The sequence below is a fragment of the Equus asinus genome, chromosome 3, assembly GCF_041296235.1.
Source record: "Equus asinus isolate D_3611 breed Donkey chromosome 3, EquAss-T2T_v2, whole genome shotgun sequence".
NCBI lineage: Eukaryota > Metazoa > Chordata > Mammalia > Perissodactyla > Equidae > Equus > Equus asinus.
Window position 1 is genome coordinate 96065295 of NC_091792.1, and position 16907 is coordinate 96082201.

The window sequence follows — 16907 nt, forward strand, 5'->3', positions numbered from 1 at the left end:
CACTAGGTCCAGCCCAAACCCAAGGGGAGGGAATTACACAAGGGTGAAAACACCAAGGCAGGATCATTGAAGGTCACTTTCAAGGCTGCCTACCACAGTTGATACCTATATTTCAACACAATTGCTTTTCTATATAATTTGATGTTTATTTCATTTTTTTCATTTAAAAACATCATTCTAAGAAGGGATCCAAAGTCTTCTCCAGCTGTACACAGCACAAATAAGTTGAGTCTCTGCTCTATTGCCAGACAGCTATGGGTTCAAACTCTGCCTCACCTGCCAGCCATGTGGACCTTGAGCAAGTGTTTTACCTTTGCAAACACTGGTTGCTCCAACAATAAAATGGAGATCATAATAGTGAGTATCCCAGATTTATCATAGGGATTAAATGAGATGGTGCATGTAAAACATAACATTCTGCCAGATTATCTTAAGCACCCAATAAATAGTAGTTACTATCAATATAGAAAAGAATATGCCTGAATTTCACACATAGACATAGTTTTTTGGGGGTTTTTTTGAGGAAGACTAGCCCTGAGCTAACATTTGCCAATCCTCCTCTTTTTGCTGAGGAAGACTGGCCCTGAGCTAACATCCGTGCCCATCTTCCTCTACTTTATACGTGGGATGCCTACCACAGCATGGCTTTTGCCAAGCAATGCCATGTCCACACCCAAGATCAGAACCGGTGAACCCTGGGCCCCCCGAGATGCAAAACATGCACACTTAACCGATTCGCCATCTGGCCAGCCCCTAGATGTAGTTTTCTATTTCGCATAATTACACAGTCCACAGATGGTGTTTATTAGTGGTTGGGTTCCACGCTTTCCACCTGTTGTATACCTTAAATACCTTAAGGAACATTTGTGATGAAGCCAGGATGTGTCTGTACCTGCTCCCTCACCAAAAAGCACTATATAAAATACCAAATATGATTGTACCCAGAAGTATTAACACAAACGACATTAGCATAAGAACCAAACGCTTGGCTAAAATCATCATAGGGAGGGGACGCATAACTCTAGAAGTCTCACACTGACAGAGTCTCAAGCCTGAAAATTTGCATTTTCAATGAGTAGAACACCTGCCACGTGGGACTAAGGTAAATAGTGGAAGGTGAATTGGGGGAAGATCAAACCCCTTTTAATCTTTCTGACCCGAGGTTCCTTCCTGTCAATGCAGTTTAAAAGGGAGGAGGCAGGCCAGGAACCACAGCTGCCCCGTTATTGCGTAATCTGTGAAACTCCTTTAACAGAGGGATGCACTCTTTTGCAAGCCAGTAACAAACCAGAGACAACTTGGGCACCTGAGACAGTCAGGAATGACTTGCTGCCTGTGTTGTCTCTTCCTATGAGTCTGGAAACCAGAACGATGGGATTTGGAAGCAGTAGACCCACCACTCCTGCCTGTTCTGACCTGGAGCCTGAACACAGGTGGACAGTGCTGGTTCAGCCTCACTAGAGAAAGCCTCTGGCCCAGGTGGTATCCCTCGCTGGTGCGGCCACGACTCCCCAGCATGGGCTCAAGAGCCTGTTACAAAGGAAGGGCAGCATCTGTCACCACGGGAAGTAAGCCCATGAGCGTGTCAGTTTCGATTTCCCAGAAACCATGAGGGAAGATGGAAAGTACTTTGTTCCTCTCCACGCCCCACACCTCCCCTGCAGGCTCACTCCTAATTCCCTGGTACGGTTTTGAAAAGCAATCTTATAAAGCATCTTGATTAGCACTACAATGAAAATGAAACCACCCAGGCAAAAGGTACAGGGGATCTCTGTATTATTTCTTACAGCTACATGTGAATCTACAATTATCTCAAAATAAAAAACGTAATTAAAAAAATCAAGCTACTCAACTGTGACAGGAAGAAAGAAAGAAAGAACAACGCTCCTTTCCAAAAAAAAGCCCCATCCTGGAAATCAAGTTGCTTTTTTTTTGTTCGATGAACTTCCTCAGTCACGCTCGCTGTAGCTGTGTGGAGGACATTCTGTGCCTGGCAAAAGGTCCTAGCACAGGAAATGAAGCCTGTTCCTTTCTTCTCCTGTCTCCTTCCCAAGCTGACAAGTACCTTAATAGCAATTGTAAAGAGGGTCTCTGGTAGTGTAGACAAGAATAGCTAAGACTGTTTGCTCCAGAGAGGAGAACAGGGGAGAGAGCTGGGAGAGAAAGGAAGATACGGCTTTCATGATACATCCTTTCAGACTTCTGAATGTTATACCTTGTGTACGTATTACCTGGTCCAAAAATATTATTCCCCTAATATTACATACCCTTCGAAGGCCTAGCACAAACGTGACCTTCTCTATGAGCCTTTCCCATCCTACAAGTTTGAATTCACCCTTCCTTCCTGTGTGTTTCGTAGCACACTGGTTCTCAACACCAGCTGCCGGTTGAAAACCCTGAGAGCTTTGGAAAAAATGCCCACGCTCAGGGCCCTCTCCAGACCAACTGAATGAGGGTCTCGCAAGGGAAAGGTCATCATGGATGTTTTTAAAAAACTTCCCCAGGTAATACTAATGTGAACTCACGATTGAGAACCTCTGCCCTGGCACCTTATGGAGCCAAGATTCAAGCACTCACCCTAAAAGTAAACGCTGAATAATTGATTACAAAAACAAAAAACACTTTCACACCACTTATCACTTTGTCTCCAGAACAACCCTGGGAGCTGGGCATCCTCGCCTCTCTGCCCAAAAGAGGAAATGAAGAGTGAAAGTGCCAGAAGTTACCAAGGGTTCTTTTGAGCTATTCGGTTCTATTTTCCTTTGTGTTTGACCGCTTCCCCTGAGGTTAAAGCCACATTTTATCTTTCTCACGCAGAGTCTAGCACAGCACCTTACACACAGGAGGCATTCAACCGCAGTTTATCAACGAAGTGAAACCCAGCAGCTCAGCAGAGCAGCAGGAAGCGTCTCTCTCATCCAGAGCTCCTGGGCAGCTGGCTTCCTGGGAGGGTCCCAGACTGTCTGTGAGTTTGTCTCCCTGTGTCTCTATTTGCTTGTTTACCCCTATCAAAATCACCTCTGTTGCATGTTCAAAATGCAGATTCCTGGGCCCCAGATTTATAGAATCAACATCTCTGGGGGTGACATTCAGGGCTCTCTTTTTTTCCTTTAGGGATATCTTTTTTTAAATTTGTGTGTGCGTGTGTGTGTGTGTGGTAAAATATACATCACATAAAATGTGCCGTTTTAATCATTGTTAAGGGTACAGTTCAGTGGCGTTCAGTACATTCACATTGTTGTGCAGCCATCATCACCATCCATCTCCAGAACTTTTTCATCTTCCAGAACTGAAACCCCATGGCCATTGAAAAATAATTCCCTGTTCCCTTCTCCCCGAGCCCTGGCTCTCTCCATTCTACTTCCTGTCACTATGGATTTGACTGCGTTAGATATCTCTCTTTTTTTTTTTTTTTTTTTTTGAGGAAGATTAGCCCTGAGCTAACATCTGCTGCCAATCCTCCTCTTTTAGCTGAGGAAGACTGGCCCTGAGCTCATATCCATGCCCATCTTCCTCTACTTTCTATGTGGGACACCTACCACAGCATGGCTTGACAAGCGGTGCCGTGTCCCCACCTGGGATCTGAACCAGCAAAGCAGAACGTGCGAACTTAACCACTGCGTCACCGGGCCGGCCTCCTAGATACCTCTCATAAGCGGGATCATGCAGCATTTGTCTTTCTGTGACTGGCTGATGTCGTAGCATAATGTGTTCAATGTTCATTCACATTGTGGAATTTGACGGGATTTCCTTCTTTTTTAAGATTGAGTAATATTTAATTTTGCGTGTATGCCACATTTTCTTTATATATTCATCCGTCGATGGACATCTAGGTTGCTTCCACTCCTTGACTATTGTGAGTACTACTCCAATGAACATGGCTATGCAAATATCTCAGAGATCCTGTTTTCAGTTTTTTTGCATGTATGCCCAGAAGTAGAATTGCTGGATCGTGTGGTAATTCTATTTTCACTCTTTTGAGGAAGCTCCATACTATTTTTCTCAGTGACTGCACCATTTTGCGTTCCCACCAACACTGTGCAAGGGCTCCAATTTCTCCACATCCTCTCCAACACTTGTTTTCTGTTTTTTTGATAGTGGCCATTCTAGTGTGTGCGAAACAATTTCTCATGTGGTTTATGTTTGTATTTCCCTAGATTAGGAATGTTGAGCATCTTTTCATATGCTTGTTGCCCAGTTGTATATCTTCTTTGAAGAAATATCTCTTGAAGTCCTTTGCCCGTTTTTTAATCAGATTGTTTCCTTTTTTTGTTGTTCAGTTGCAAGAGTTGTAAGGGTTCTTGATACATTCTGGATATTAACTCTTAATCAGATATATGATTTGCAAATATTTGCTTCCAGTTCTGTATATTGACTTTTTATTCTTTCTTTCTTTCTTTCTTTCTTTTTTTTTTTTTTTTTTTTTTTTTGCTGCACAGAAGTTTTAAATTTTTATGTATTCACATTTGTCTTTTACTTTTGTTGCCTGTACTTTTGGGATCAGATCAAGAAATCATTCCCAAATACGTCAAAATATATGACATGTTTTCTTCCGGGAGTTTTATAATTTCTTGTCTTACATTTAAGTCTTTTATCCATTTGAGTTAATTTTTGTATATGGTGTAAGGTAAGGGTCCAATCTCATTCTTTTGCGCGTGGATATCCCTCTTTCCCAGCACTATTTGCTGAAGATACTGTCCTTTCCTCATTGTCATGTCTTGACATCCATGTTGAAGATCATTTGACCATATATCTGAGGGTTCATTTCTGGGCTCCCTATTCTCTTCCATTGTTTTCTGTCTTTATGCCAGTACCATATTTTTTAGATTACTGTAGCTTTGCAAGATGTTTTGAAATTAGAAAGTTAAGGCCTACAGCTTTGTTTTTCTTTCTTTTCAAGATATTTTTGGCTGTTTAGGTGCTTTGAGATTTCATATGAATTTTAGGATGGATTTTTCTATTTCTGCAAAAAATGCTGTTGGAGTTTTGATAGGGATTGCATTGAATCTGTGGATCACTTTGAGTAGTATTAATATTTTAACAATACTAACTCTTCCAATCCACAAATGTGGGATGTCTTTCCATTTACTTGTTCCTTCTAAAATTTCTTTCAGTGATGTTTTGTAGTTTTCAGTGTATGAGTCTTTTGTCTCCTTGGTTAAGTTTATTCCTAAGTATTTTATTATTTTTGATGCTATTTAAATTAGATTGTTTTCTTAATTTCCTTTTCAGATTGTTCATTGTTAGTGTATAAAAATGCAACTGATTTTTTGAGTGTTAATTTTGTATCCTGCAAATTTGCTGTATTTGTTTATTATTTCTAACAGTTTTTTGGTGGAGTGTTTAGGGTTTTCAACAAGTAAGATCATATAACCTGTGAACCGAGATAATTTTACTTCTTCCTTTCCAATTTGAATGCCTTTTATTTATTTACTTTTTCTTGTCTAATTGCTCTGGCTAGGACACCTGGTACTGGTGTGCGTGGGCATCCTTGCCTTGTTCCAGATCCCAGAGGGAAAGCTTTCAGTTATTTACCATTGAGTATGATGTTGCCTGTGAGGTTTTCACATGTGGCCTTTATTATGTAGAGACAATTTCCTTCCAATCCTGATTTGTTGTGTAGAATGAAAGGGCATTGAATTTTTTCAAATGTTTTTTCTGCATCAATTGAGGTGATCACGTGGGTTTTTTCCCTCATTCTGTTAATATGGTATATTACTTTGATTTTTGTATGTTGAAATTTTCTTCCATTCCAGGGATAAATCTCACTTGGTCATGGTGTATAATCCTTTTAATGTGTTGTTATATTCAGTTTGCTAGTATTTTGATGAGGATTTTTACATCAATATTCATCAGGAATATTGGTCTGTAGTTTTATTTTAGTATACTTGTCTCATTTTGGTATCAGGGTAATGCTGGACTCATAAATGAATTTCAAAGCGTTCTCTTCTCCTTAATTTTTGGGAAGCATTGAGAAAGACTGGTGTTAACTCTTCTTTAAATGTTTGCTAGAATTCTCCAGGGAAGCCATTTAGTCCTGGGCTTTTCTTTGTTGGGAGTTTTTTGATTACTGATTCAATCTGTTTACTAATTATAGGTCTGTTCAGATCTTTTCATTTCTTCATGATTCAGTCTTGGTAGGTTGTATGTTTTTAGAAATGTATCCATTTCTTTTAGGTTACCCAATTTGTTAACATATAATTGTCAATAGTAGTCTCTTATGATCCTTTTTATTTCTGCGACATCAGTTGTGATGTCTCCTCTTCCATTTCTGAATTTTTTATTGTCTTCTCTCTTTTTTTCTTAGTTAGTCTAAGGATTTGTCAATTTTATTGGTCTTTTCAAAAAGCCAACTCTTAGTTTTGTTGATTTCTTTCCATTGTTTTTCTACTCTCTGTTTCATTTATTTTTGCTCTGATCTTTATTATTCTCTCCTTCTGCTAACTTTGCGTTTAGTTTGTTCTTCTTTTTCTAGTTCTTTGAGGTGTGAAGTTAGGTTGTTGATTTGAGATTTTTGTTCTTTCTTTAATGTAGGTGTTTTCCAAAACAGAACTTCCGTCTTAGTTTTGTCTTAGTACATCCCATAAGTTTTTGTTTGTTATTTTTTATTTTATTTTTGTTAACATTGGTTTATAACATTATATAAATTTCAGAGGTACATCATCATTATATTTCGATTTCTGTGAAGACTACATCGTGTTCACCACCAAAAGTCTAACTGCCATCTGTCACCATAAACATGTGCCCTTTTACCCCTTTTGCCCTCCCCCACCCCTCATACCCTCTGGTAACCAACAATCTGTTCTCTGTGTCTATGTGTTTGTTTGTTGTTGTTACTTTATCTTCCACATATGAGTGAGATCATACAGTATTTGGCTTTCTCCATCTGACTTATTTCGCTTAGCATAACACCCTCAAGGTCCATCCATGTTGTCGCAAATGGCAAGATTTCATCTTTTTTTATAGCTGAGTAGTATTCCATTGTATATATACCACATCTTCTTTATTCATCTATCAAGTTGTTTTCAAGTCTTGACTATTGTAAATAATGCTGCAATGAATACAGGGGTGCATATATCTTTTTCAATTAATGTTTTCATGTTCTTTGGATAAATACCCAGAAGTAGTATAGCTGGATTGTGTGGTAGTTCTATTCTTAATTTTTTGAGGAATCTGTGTACTCTTTTCCATATTGGCTGCCCCAGTTTACATTTCCATCAGCAACATACAAGGCTTCCCTTTTCTCCACATCCTCTCCAACACTTGTTATTTCTTGTCTTTTTAATAATAGCTGTTCTGATGAGTGTGAGGTGATATCTCACTGTACTTGTGATTTGCATTTCCCTAATAATTAGTGATCTACTTTGAACATTTTTCCCTGTGCCTGTTGACCATCTGTATATCTTCCTTGGAAAAATGTCTGTTCCGATCCTCTGCCCGTTTTTTTGGTTTTGTTTTGCTTTGTTTTGTTTGTTTGTTTGTTTTTGAGTAAGATTAGCTCTGAGCTAACATCTGCTGCCAATCCTTCTCTTTTTGCTGAGGAAGACTGGCCCTGAGCTGGCATCTGTGCCCATCTTCCTCTACTTTATATGTGGGACGCCTGCCACAGCATGGCTTGACAAGCGGTGTGTAAATCCACACCCAGGATGCAAACCGGTGAACCCCAGGCTGCCAAAGTGAAACATGCAAACTTAACTGCTGTGCCTTTGGGCAGGCCCCCCTGCCCATTTTTTAATTGGGTTATTTGGTTTTTTATTGTTGAGTTGTATGAGTTCTTTATATATTTTACATATCAACCCCTCATTGGACATATGATTTACAAATATGTACTCTCAGTTGTTACATTGTCTTTTCATTTTGTTGATGGTTTCTTTTGCTGTGGAGAAGCTCTTTAGTCTGATGTAGTCCCATTTGTTTGTTTTTCTTTTGTTTCCCTTGCCTGAGGAGACATGATAGTCAAAAAGATATGGTAAGACCAATGTCAAAGAGCATACTGCCTACATGTTCTTCTAGGAGTTTTACGGTTTCAGGTCTTACACTCAAGTCTTTAACGCATTTTGAGTTGATTTTTGTGCATGGTGTAAGATAATGGTCTACTTTCATTCTTTTGCATGTGGCTGTCCAGTTTTCCCAACCCATTTATTGAAGAGACTTCCCTTTCTTCATTGTATGTTCTTGGTTCCTTTGTCAAAAATTAGCCATCCGTGGATGTGTGGGTTTATTTCTGTGCTCTCGATTCTGTTCCCTTGATCTGTGTGTCTGCCTTTGTGCCAGTACCCTGCTATTTTGGTTACTATAGCTTTGTAGTATGTTTTGAAGTCAGGGAATGTGATACCTCCAGTTTTGTTCTTTTTTCTCAGAATTGCTTTGGCTGTTCAGGGACTTTTGTTGTTTCATATAAATTTTAGGATTCTTTGTTCTGTTTCCGTGAAAAATGTCAGTGGGACTTTGATAGGGATTGCATTGAATCTGTAGATTGCTTTAGGAAGTATGGACATTTTGACTATGTTAATTCTTCCAATCCATGAACATGGAATATCTTTCCATTTTTGTGTCTTCTTCAATTTCTTTCAATAATGTTTTATAGTTTTCAGTGTACAGGTCTTTCACTTCTTTGGTTACATTTATTCCTAGGTATTTTATTGTTTTCATTGCATTTTTGTTGTTGTATTCTTGATTTCTCTTTCTGCTGTTTCATTGTTAGTGTATAGAAACACAACTGATTTTTGTATGTTGATTTTGTGCCCTGCAACTTTACTGTATTCATTTATCATTTCTTTCTTTTTTTTTTTTTGAGGAAGATCAGCTAACATCTGCCACCAATCCTCCTCTCTTTGATGAGTAAGACTGGCCCTGAGCTAACATCCATGCCCATCTTCCTCTATTTTACCTGTGGGACACCAGCCACAGCATGGCCTGACAAGCAGTGCGTAGGTCCGCACCTGGGATCTGAACCAGCAAACCCCAGGCCATGGAAGCAGAACATGTGAACTTAACTGCTGTGCCACCTGGCTGGCCCCTCATTTATCATTTCTAATAGTTTTTTGGTGGATTCTTTAAGGTTTACCAGGTAGAGAATCATGTCATCCACAAACAGTGACAGTTTTACTTCTTCCTTTCCAATTTGGATCTCTTTTTTTTTTTTCTTTTTCTTGCCTATTGCTCTGGCTAGGACTTCCAATACTATGTTGAACAAGAGTGGGAAGAGTGGGCATCCTTGTCTTGTTCCTGTTCTTAGAAGAATTGCTTTCAGTTTTTCACCATTGAGTATGATGTTGGCTGTGGGTTTGTCATATATGGCTTTTATTATGTTGAGATACTTTCCTTCTATACCCATTTTATTCAGACTTTTTATCATAAATGGATGCTGTATCTTGTTGAATGCTTTCTCTGCGTCTGTTGAGATGATCATGTGATTTTTATTCCTCATTTTGTTAATGTGGTGTATCACATTGATTGATTTGCAGATGTTGAACCATCCTTGCATCCCTGGAATAAATTTCACTTGATCATGGTGCATGATCCTTTTAATGTATTGTTGTATTTGATTTACTAATATGTTGTTGAGGATTTTTGCATCTACATTCATCAGTGATGTCAGCCTGTAGCATTCTTTTTTTGTCTTGTCCTCGTCTGGTTTTGATATCAGGGTAATGCTGGGCTCACAGAATGAGTTAGGAAGTATCTCTTCCTCTCCAATTTTTTGGAAGAGTTTTGGAAGGATATCTATTAAGTGTTCTATGAATGTTTGGTAGAATTCACCAGGGAAGCCATGTGTTTCTGGACTTTCTCATTTGGGGAAGTTTTTGATTATTGTTTCTATCTCCTTACTAGTGATTGGACTATTCAGATTCTCTGTTTCTCCTTGATTCAGTTGGAAAGTTGTATGATTCTAAGAATTTATCCATTTCCTCTAGATTATCAATGTTGGTGTATAGCTTTTCATAGTATTCTCTTATAGTCTTTTGTATTTCTGTGGCGTCTGTTGTAATTTTTCCTCTTTAATTTCTGATTTTATTTACTTGAGCCTAATATCTTTTTTTCTTGGTGCGCCTAGTTGAAAGTTTGTCAATTTTGTTTATCTTTTCAAAAAACCAACTTTTAATTTCATTGATCTTTTCTATTGTCTTTTTAATCTCTATTTCCTTTATTTCTGCTCTAATTTTTATTAGTTCCTCCCTTCTTCCTCCCTTCTACTGATTTTGGACTTTGTTTTTCTTTTTCTAGTTCCTTTAGGTGTATTGTTAGATTGTTTATTTAAGATTTTTCCTTGTTTCTCAAAGTAGGCTTGTATTGCTATAAACTTCCCTCTTAGTACCACTTTTGCTGTATCCCATAAATTTTGGTATATCGTATTTTCATTTTCATGGTCTCCAGGTATTTTTTTATTTCTCCTTTGATTTCTCTGTTGACCCAATACTTGTTTAGTAGCATTTTGTTTAATCTCCACATATTTGTGGCTTTTCCAGTTTTCTTCTTATAGTTGATTTCCACTTTTACAGTGTTGTGATCAGAAAAGATGCTTGGAGGGCTGGCCTCATGGCCAAGTGGTTGAGTTCACACACTCCACTCCGGTGGCCCAGAGTTTTGCCAGTTTGAATCCTGGGCGCAGACATGGCACTGCTCATCAGGCCATGCTGAGGCAGCATCCCACATGCCACAACTAGAAGGACCCACAACTAAGAATACACAACTATGTACCGGGGGGCTTTGGGGAGAAAAAGTAAAACTAAAATCTTTAAAAAAAAAAAAAAAAGAAAAGATGCTTGGTATTATTTCAGTCTTCTTAAATTTATTGAGACTTCTTTTGTGGACTAATATGTGACCTATCTTGGAGAATTTTCCATGTGCATTCAAAAAGAATGTGTATTCTGCAATTTTTAGATGGAATATTCTGTATATGTCTATTAAGTCCACCTGATCTAATACGTCTTTTTTTTTTTTTTGAGGAAGATTCACACTGAGCTAACATTTGTTGCCAATCCTCCTCTTTTTTTTTCGCTTGAGGAAGATTAGCCTTGAGCTAACATCTGTGCCAATCTTCCTCCACTTTGTATGTGGGATGCCTCCAGAGCATAGCTGATGTGTGGAGTATGTCCACACCTGGGATCTGAACCTGCAAACCTGGGAAGCCAAAGCAGAGCACAGAACTCTAACCACTCGGCCATGGGGCCAGCCCCTCTAATGTGTCATTTAAGGCCAATGTTTTCTTATTGATCTTCTGTCTGGATGATCTATCTATTGATGTAAGTGGAGTGTTAAATTCCCCTACTATTATTGTGTTACTGTTAATTTCTCCTTTTATGTCTGTTAATGCTTGCTTTATATATTCAGGTGCTCCAGGTTGAGTACGTAGATAATTTACAAGTGTTATGTTCTCTTGTTGGATTGTTCCGTTTATTGTTATGTAATGCCCTTCTTGTTACAGTTTTTGTTTTAAAGTCTATTTTGTCAGATGTAAGTATTGCTATCTGAGCTTTCTTTTCATTTCCATTTGCATAGAATATCTTTTTTTCTATCCCTTCCCTTTCAGTTTGTGAGTATCTTTAGGTCTGAAGTGTGTCTCTTATATGCAGAATATATATGGGTCTTGTTTTTTAATCCATTCAGCCACCCTATGCCTTTTGATTGGAGCATTTAGTCCACTTACATTCAAAGTAACTATTAATAAGTAAGTACTTATTGCCATTCTGTTACTTTTTTTCTGGATGTTTTTGTAGTTTTCCTCTGTTCCTTTCTTCTTCTCTTGCTCTATTCCCTTGTGGTTTGATGGCTACCTTTAGTGTTATGTTTAAGTTCCTTTTTCTTTATTTTTGGTGCATTTATTATAGGTTTTGGTTTGTGGTTACCACGAGATTCAAATATAATAACCTATGTAAATAGCAATCTATATTAAGTTGATGATCTCTTAAGTTTGACTTCTTATTAAAAGCCCTACACTTTTACTCTCCCCCCCCCCCACCATGGTTTAGGCTTTTGATATCATATTTTACCTGTTTTATTTTTGTGTATCCTTCCATCTATTATCATAGATATATATGATTTTAGTACTTTTGTCTTTTGACCTTCATATTTGCTTTATAGGTGGTTGATCCCCTACTTTTCCTGTATATTTGCTTTTACCAGTGATATTTTTTCTTTGATAATTTTCTTATTCCAATGTGTAACCTTTTCTTTTCCACTTAAGTAAGTCCCTCTGACATTTCTTGTAAGGCTGGTTTAGTGGCGATGAACTCCTTTAGTTTTTGCTTGTTTGGAAAACCCTTTACCTCTCCTTCCATTCTGAATGATAACTTTTTGGGTAGAGTATTCTTGGTTGTAGGTTTCTTCCTTTGTATGAATACCATGAGTTTTAATATGTTGTGTTTTCATTTTCATTTGTCTCAAGATGTTTTCCAATTTCCTTCGTGATTTATTCTTCGACCCATTGGTTCAAGAGCTAACTTGCTAGTTTTGGGGGGAAAAAGTTTCTATCTAAATGAGTTTGAAGACCAGGTGCAAAGCAGGGCAGGGCTCTCCTCATGCACAGCGTGGACGTGGAAGGCCCAGGCTGTGGGATGCTCACCATCTGGAGAAGGGTCCTCAGAACCAGCTATGGTTCTGTCATGAGATTTGATGAGCATCTTGATCACTAGCTCCACTTGAGGCTTTGTGTGTATTTGTGACTCTGTTCAGACAGAGGTTTGGTTTGTGGTGCAGTGACCATCCCCAGGGCACAACACAGTTGTGTCTGTACCTACTTTTGTTCTTGTGCTCAGAGAGGACCAGACACAGGCAGAGAGACAGTCTGGAGAGAGGCTCACCAAACAGCTCACAGGCTTCAGAGGTTTTTAATGCCAAGTGCTAAGGTGTCCATCTGGTCTCCTCATCAACTCCTCTATGTACCCCTTCCTTGGAAACCACTGCTCTCCTTCTCTCCACTCTCCTCCCTCATTCAAAGGAAGGAGTAAGAGAGTGAATAATGTACCATGGACTTTATATGCATCATCCCCGTGAAGCCTCACTAAGTATCACTGTCCCCATTTTATAGTTGAAAGAACTGAGGCCCACAAAGTTTAAGTAACTTGCTCAATCAATGCTGAATAAGTAGACAGTGAGTAAAAGGAAGAGATTGGACCTCAAAATGGGTCTTTCTGGATCTAACACTCAGATTCTTCCCATTGTGGCTCCCCCTCCCATTCCTTTAACAGATATGTACTATGTGCTTGCTCTGTGCTAGGAGCTCAGGGAGCTACAAAGAAAAACAAAATATGGCTCTTGGCATCCAAGGAAACCATTGGTAGCAGAGGAGATAGATGACAAACCTGTAATTACAACAGATTTTAAAAAGTGCTACAGAGGTGTAAATACTATGGGATCACAGAGAAGTAGGGAGTCAGGGGTACAAGCAGAGAGACAGCTCACATTTAGGGCCGGACTTCTCCAGGAAAAAAGGAGGAAGACAGAGGACATTTGGGAATTTATTTAAATAAATGCCAGATGGTAAATATTCTAGGCTCGGCAGGCCAGGCAGTCTCTGTTGCAACTACTCAGCTCTGCCACTGTAGCACAAAAGCAGGCCCAGACAAAGCATCAGTGAATGAGCAGGGCTGTGTTCCAATAAAGCTAAATTTACAAAAACAAGAGGCAGCTGGATTTCACCCTGGCACCAGAGTTTGCAGACCCCTGCAAGATCAAAGGAGGTGACAAAAGCTGCAGGCAATCAGATTTTTGTTCTAGAGAGATCACTCTGTAGGCTGGGCCAGGAAGTGAAACAAGGAAAGGTGCGGTGACTTTTATAATCCCTTCCATTGGAATAGAGCTTTACAACTTCACAAAAGGTACCTCCACTGGTTCTCACAGCAACCTTGCAGGGAGAGGGCATGAGTATTACTAGTCAATGATCTCACTTAAAAAATGAGAAAACCAGAGACTCAGTACAGGTCAGGCAAGTACCCTTGGATAACGCAAGCTAATGGCCCTGCTCAGCCTCAAATAAGGCCTTTTGACTGAACTTCATTTCCTTTGCTTTCTGAATGTTTGTTCTATGGTCAAAGAAGTAATAGTAATAGTTAGAAGAAGCAGCGCCAGCATCAGCAGCTAACATTTATTGAACTCTTACCTCATGCCAAGCCCTATTCCAAGTGTTTTGTAAATTTAACTCACTTATTTCTCACAGGATCCCTATGAGGTAGGTATTATTATTATCCCCATTTAACTGGCACAAGAGAGATCAAATAACCAGCTCAAGATGACACAGAATGAGAACCCAGATCCAGTCATTCTGGTTCAAGAAGCCAAGTACCTGATAAAGACTCTCTCTTGACTTAAACTTTAGTCAGGCTCCTCTGAGCCCTCTTCTCAACTAGACCTTGACCTTGGCCCCATCCCCGTTCCTTTTTGAGTCCAATCATTACAAAAATCCTGCTAAGTCAGTTTAGAGAGAATCCCCCACTCTTGATCTCCAATCTACCTTGATATCTGGTCAAATTCCTCATTCCCCACCCTTGGTATCTCACCACCCTGGCCTGTCTTCTGCAAGAATCCTGTTAAGTCGGTTTAGCAAGAATGCCGCTACCCTTAATGTCATCTCTTAGTACTCTTCCATCCACTGGCCTCCTCAATCTGCAAGGCCCCAGCTGTCTCTGCTGTGTTCAGAGTTGAGCCTCATCTCACTTCCTATTGTGATAGTCTTGACACCTATCACAATGGCCCTGAGTAAAGTCTTCCTTACCATTTTAACAAGTGTCAGAATAAATCTTTCTTTAACATCCCTCACCACTGGGGTATGCCATCTCCTCAGGTCAGAGGTCAGAGGGCTGCAGGTATGGGAATCAGAGGTGTGAGGAAGGAAAACAGGAGTTAGCATGGAATGAGATAAGCTGGGTGACGGAACATTTCATCCTTCCCAGACTCCTCTGCCCTTTCATGCCTTTGCACAAGCCATCACTAAAATGGCCCTGTCAATGCAAATAATTCATAACCAACCTATAAATCAGAATTGGGGTGAGTTTATTATGAGCCAGAGTGAGGATTATAACCCGGGAAGGCCTTAGAAGGCGTTTTGGAGAAGCATTGGTTTCAGTACAGTCTTACATCTTTTTAGAATAAAGAACATACGTTAAACACACCCAGGATACATTTTCATCAAAATTTCAAACAGATATTCAGTTGCAAATTAGCAGGTCAACATGACCATGATGTCAGGAAAGGGACTAATCTGGGCATTACTAATAGGGCAGAGGAGGGGAATCTGCATTCCAATCTTAAGAGAGTGCACTCTTTACTTTAATGGTTGAGCAGATGTACAATGTATGTTTGATAGGCCGCAAGTCAGGCTTTTTAGTTCTAGTCAAACCAGTTTTGAACCTGAATATTTACCCCATATACCTCATTATGTGAAAATCTCTTGTCAGCCCCACCACTATCCTCTCCCCAAACTCCTACGCACCCTACATCACTCTACTCAGCTGTCACCAAGGTAAAGGCAACCTCCTCTTCCCTAGAGAGAGTTTAGAACTCCTTTCTCTGAGCAGCAGACTTCTCTGCTGATGCCTGTCTTAGCGGACTGCATCACCACCATTTACAAGTCTGTCTCCCTTAATAGACTGTGTACTCTTTCAAGTGTGCGCCATGCCACCTTCAACCCTAAATTCAAGACTTTTAAAACACTGCCTCATTCTCAGTGGCTTGTAACAATAGTAATTTATTGTGAATTCCAAACACTAGTTCCTGATCTGCAGAAAGGCTTCCATGTGGTCATTTAAAAACCCAGGCTCCTTTCTTATTGTGGCTCCATCTTCCACTAGGACCTTGAGGTTCTCTGCGTTTAGCTGGAAGATAAGGAAAGAGGATGAAGGATTGCATGTGGAAGCTGGAAGCAGCACTCTTCACTTCTGCTCACATTCTATTGGCCACAAGTTGGTCACATGGCCACAACCTAGCTGCAAAGGAGGTGGGGAAATGTAGTCAAACTTTGTGTCCCGGAAAAAAGGAAGTGGGCCACAGCCAAACCACCTGGGTTCCTGGGTTTAAATTATAGTTCTATCACTTACTGGTTGTGTGACCTTGGACAAATTACTTAACCTTTTACAGCTACAGTTTCCTCATCTGTGTAAATAAGAATAATATCCATTTCATGGGGTTGATATAGGGAATAAATGAGCTAATATATGGAAAGTACTTAGAAGAGTGCCCAGCATCTAGTAAATGCCATATAAAGGTTAACTGTTATCATTGTTAATATCCTCTCATCAGAATTCTTCCACACCTTCCCCTCTGACCCAGAGTAAAAGCTGAAGTCTTTACAATGGCCTCAGAAACCCTACGCGATCTGCCCCCAGTTACCTCCTGCCTCCTCATCACTCAAGTCACCCTGACCTCTTTGCTCTTGCTTGAAAGTACCGGGCAGCTCCCACCCCAGGGCCTTTGAGTTGCAGTTGCTCTGCCCAGAAGGCCCTTCCCCAGGTTTCTGCATGGCTCACTCCAAAACTCCCTCAGACGTCTGCTCAAATGTCACCTGCCCTGACGACCAGAGACTGCAAGCAGCCCCTCTCCAGTACCTCCCATTCCCCTTCTCTATTTTATTTTTCTCCACATCTTCTATTACCACCTGATATGCCATGTATTTAACCTGGTGTTCATATTCATCTGTCTTGCCCACTGGGCTTCAAGCTCCAAGAGGGCAGGACTCTTTGCCTCTCATTCTCTTCCATGTGCCCAGCTCCTACGATAGCGTGTGGCACAGAGTAGGCACTCAATAACTATTTATTCAACGTATCAATACGTTTGCAAATGAATGAATGGCGATTCTCCACTGACACTCTAACATCTTTGGCCTTGTTAAATGCTTCTCACCATTGTGGTGACTCTGATTTCTGTCCTGTCAGACATAAAATTCATCTAAGTCTGTGCAACGCACAGACCCT

The 16907-nt window shown here is 39.9% G+C and overlaps 1 protein-coding gene across 1 annotated transcript in view; it reads left to right on the top strand.

Moving 5' to 3' along the window:
- The first annotated feature begins 2834 nt into the window (after nt 1-2834).
- Nucleotides 2835-16907, top strand: part of LOC106846422 (placenta-specific gene 8 protein-like) — a 66495-nt gene continuing 52422 nt past the window's right edge. The window contains exon 1 of the mRNA XM_070505474.1: nt 2835-2965. The gene's annotated coding sequence lies outside the window, so the exon portion shown is untranslated. The remainder of the gene's footprint in view (nt 2966-16907) is intronic.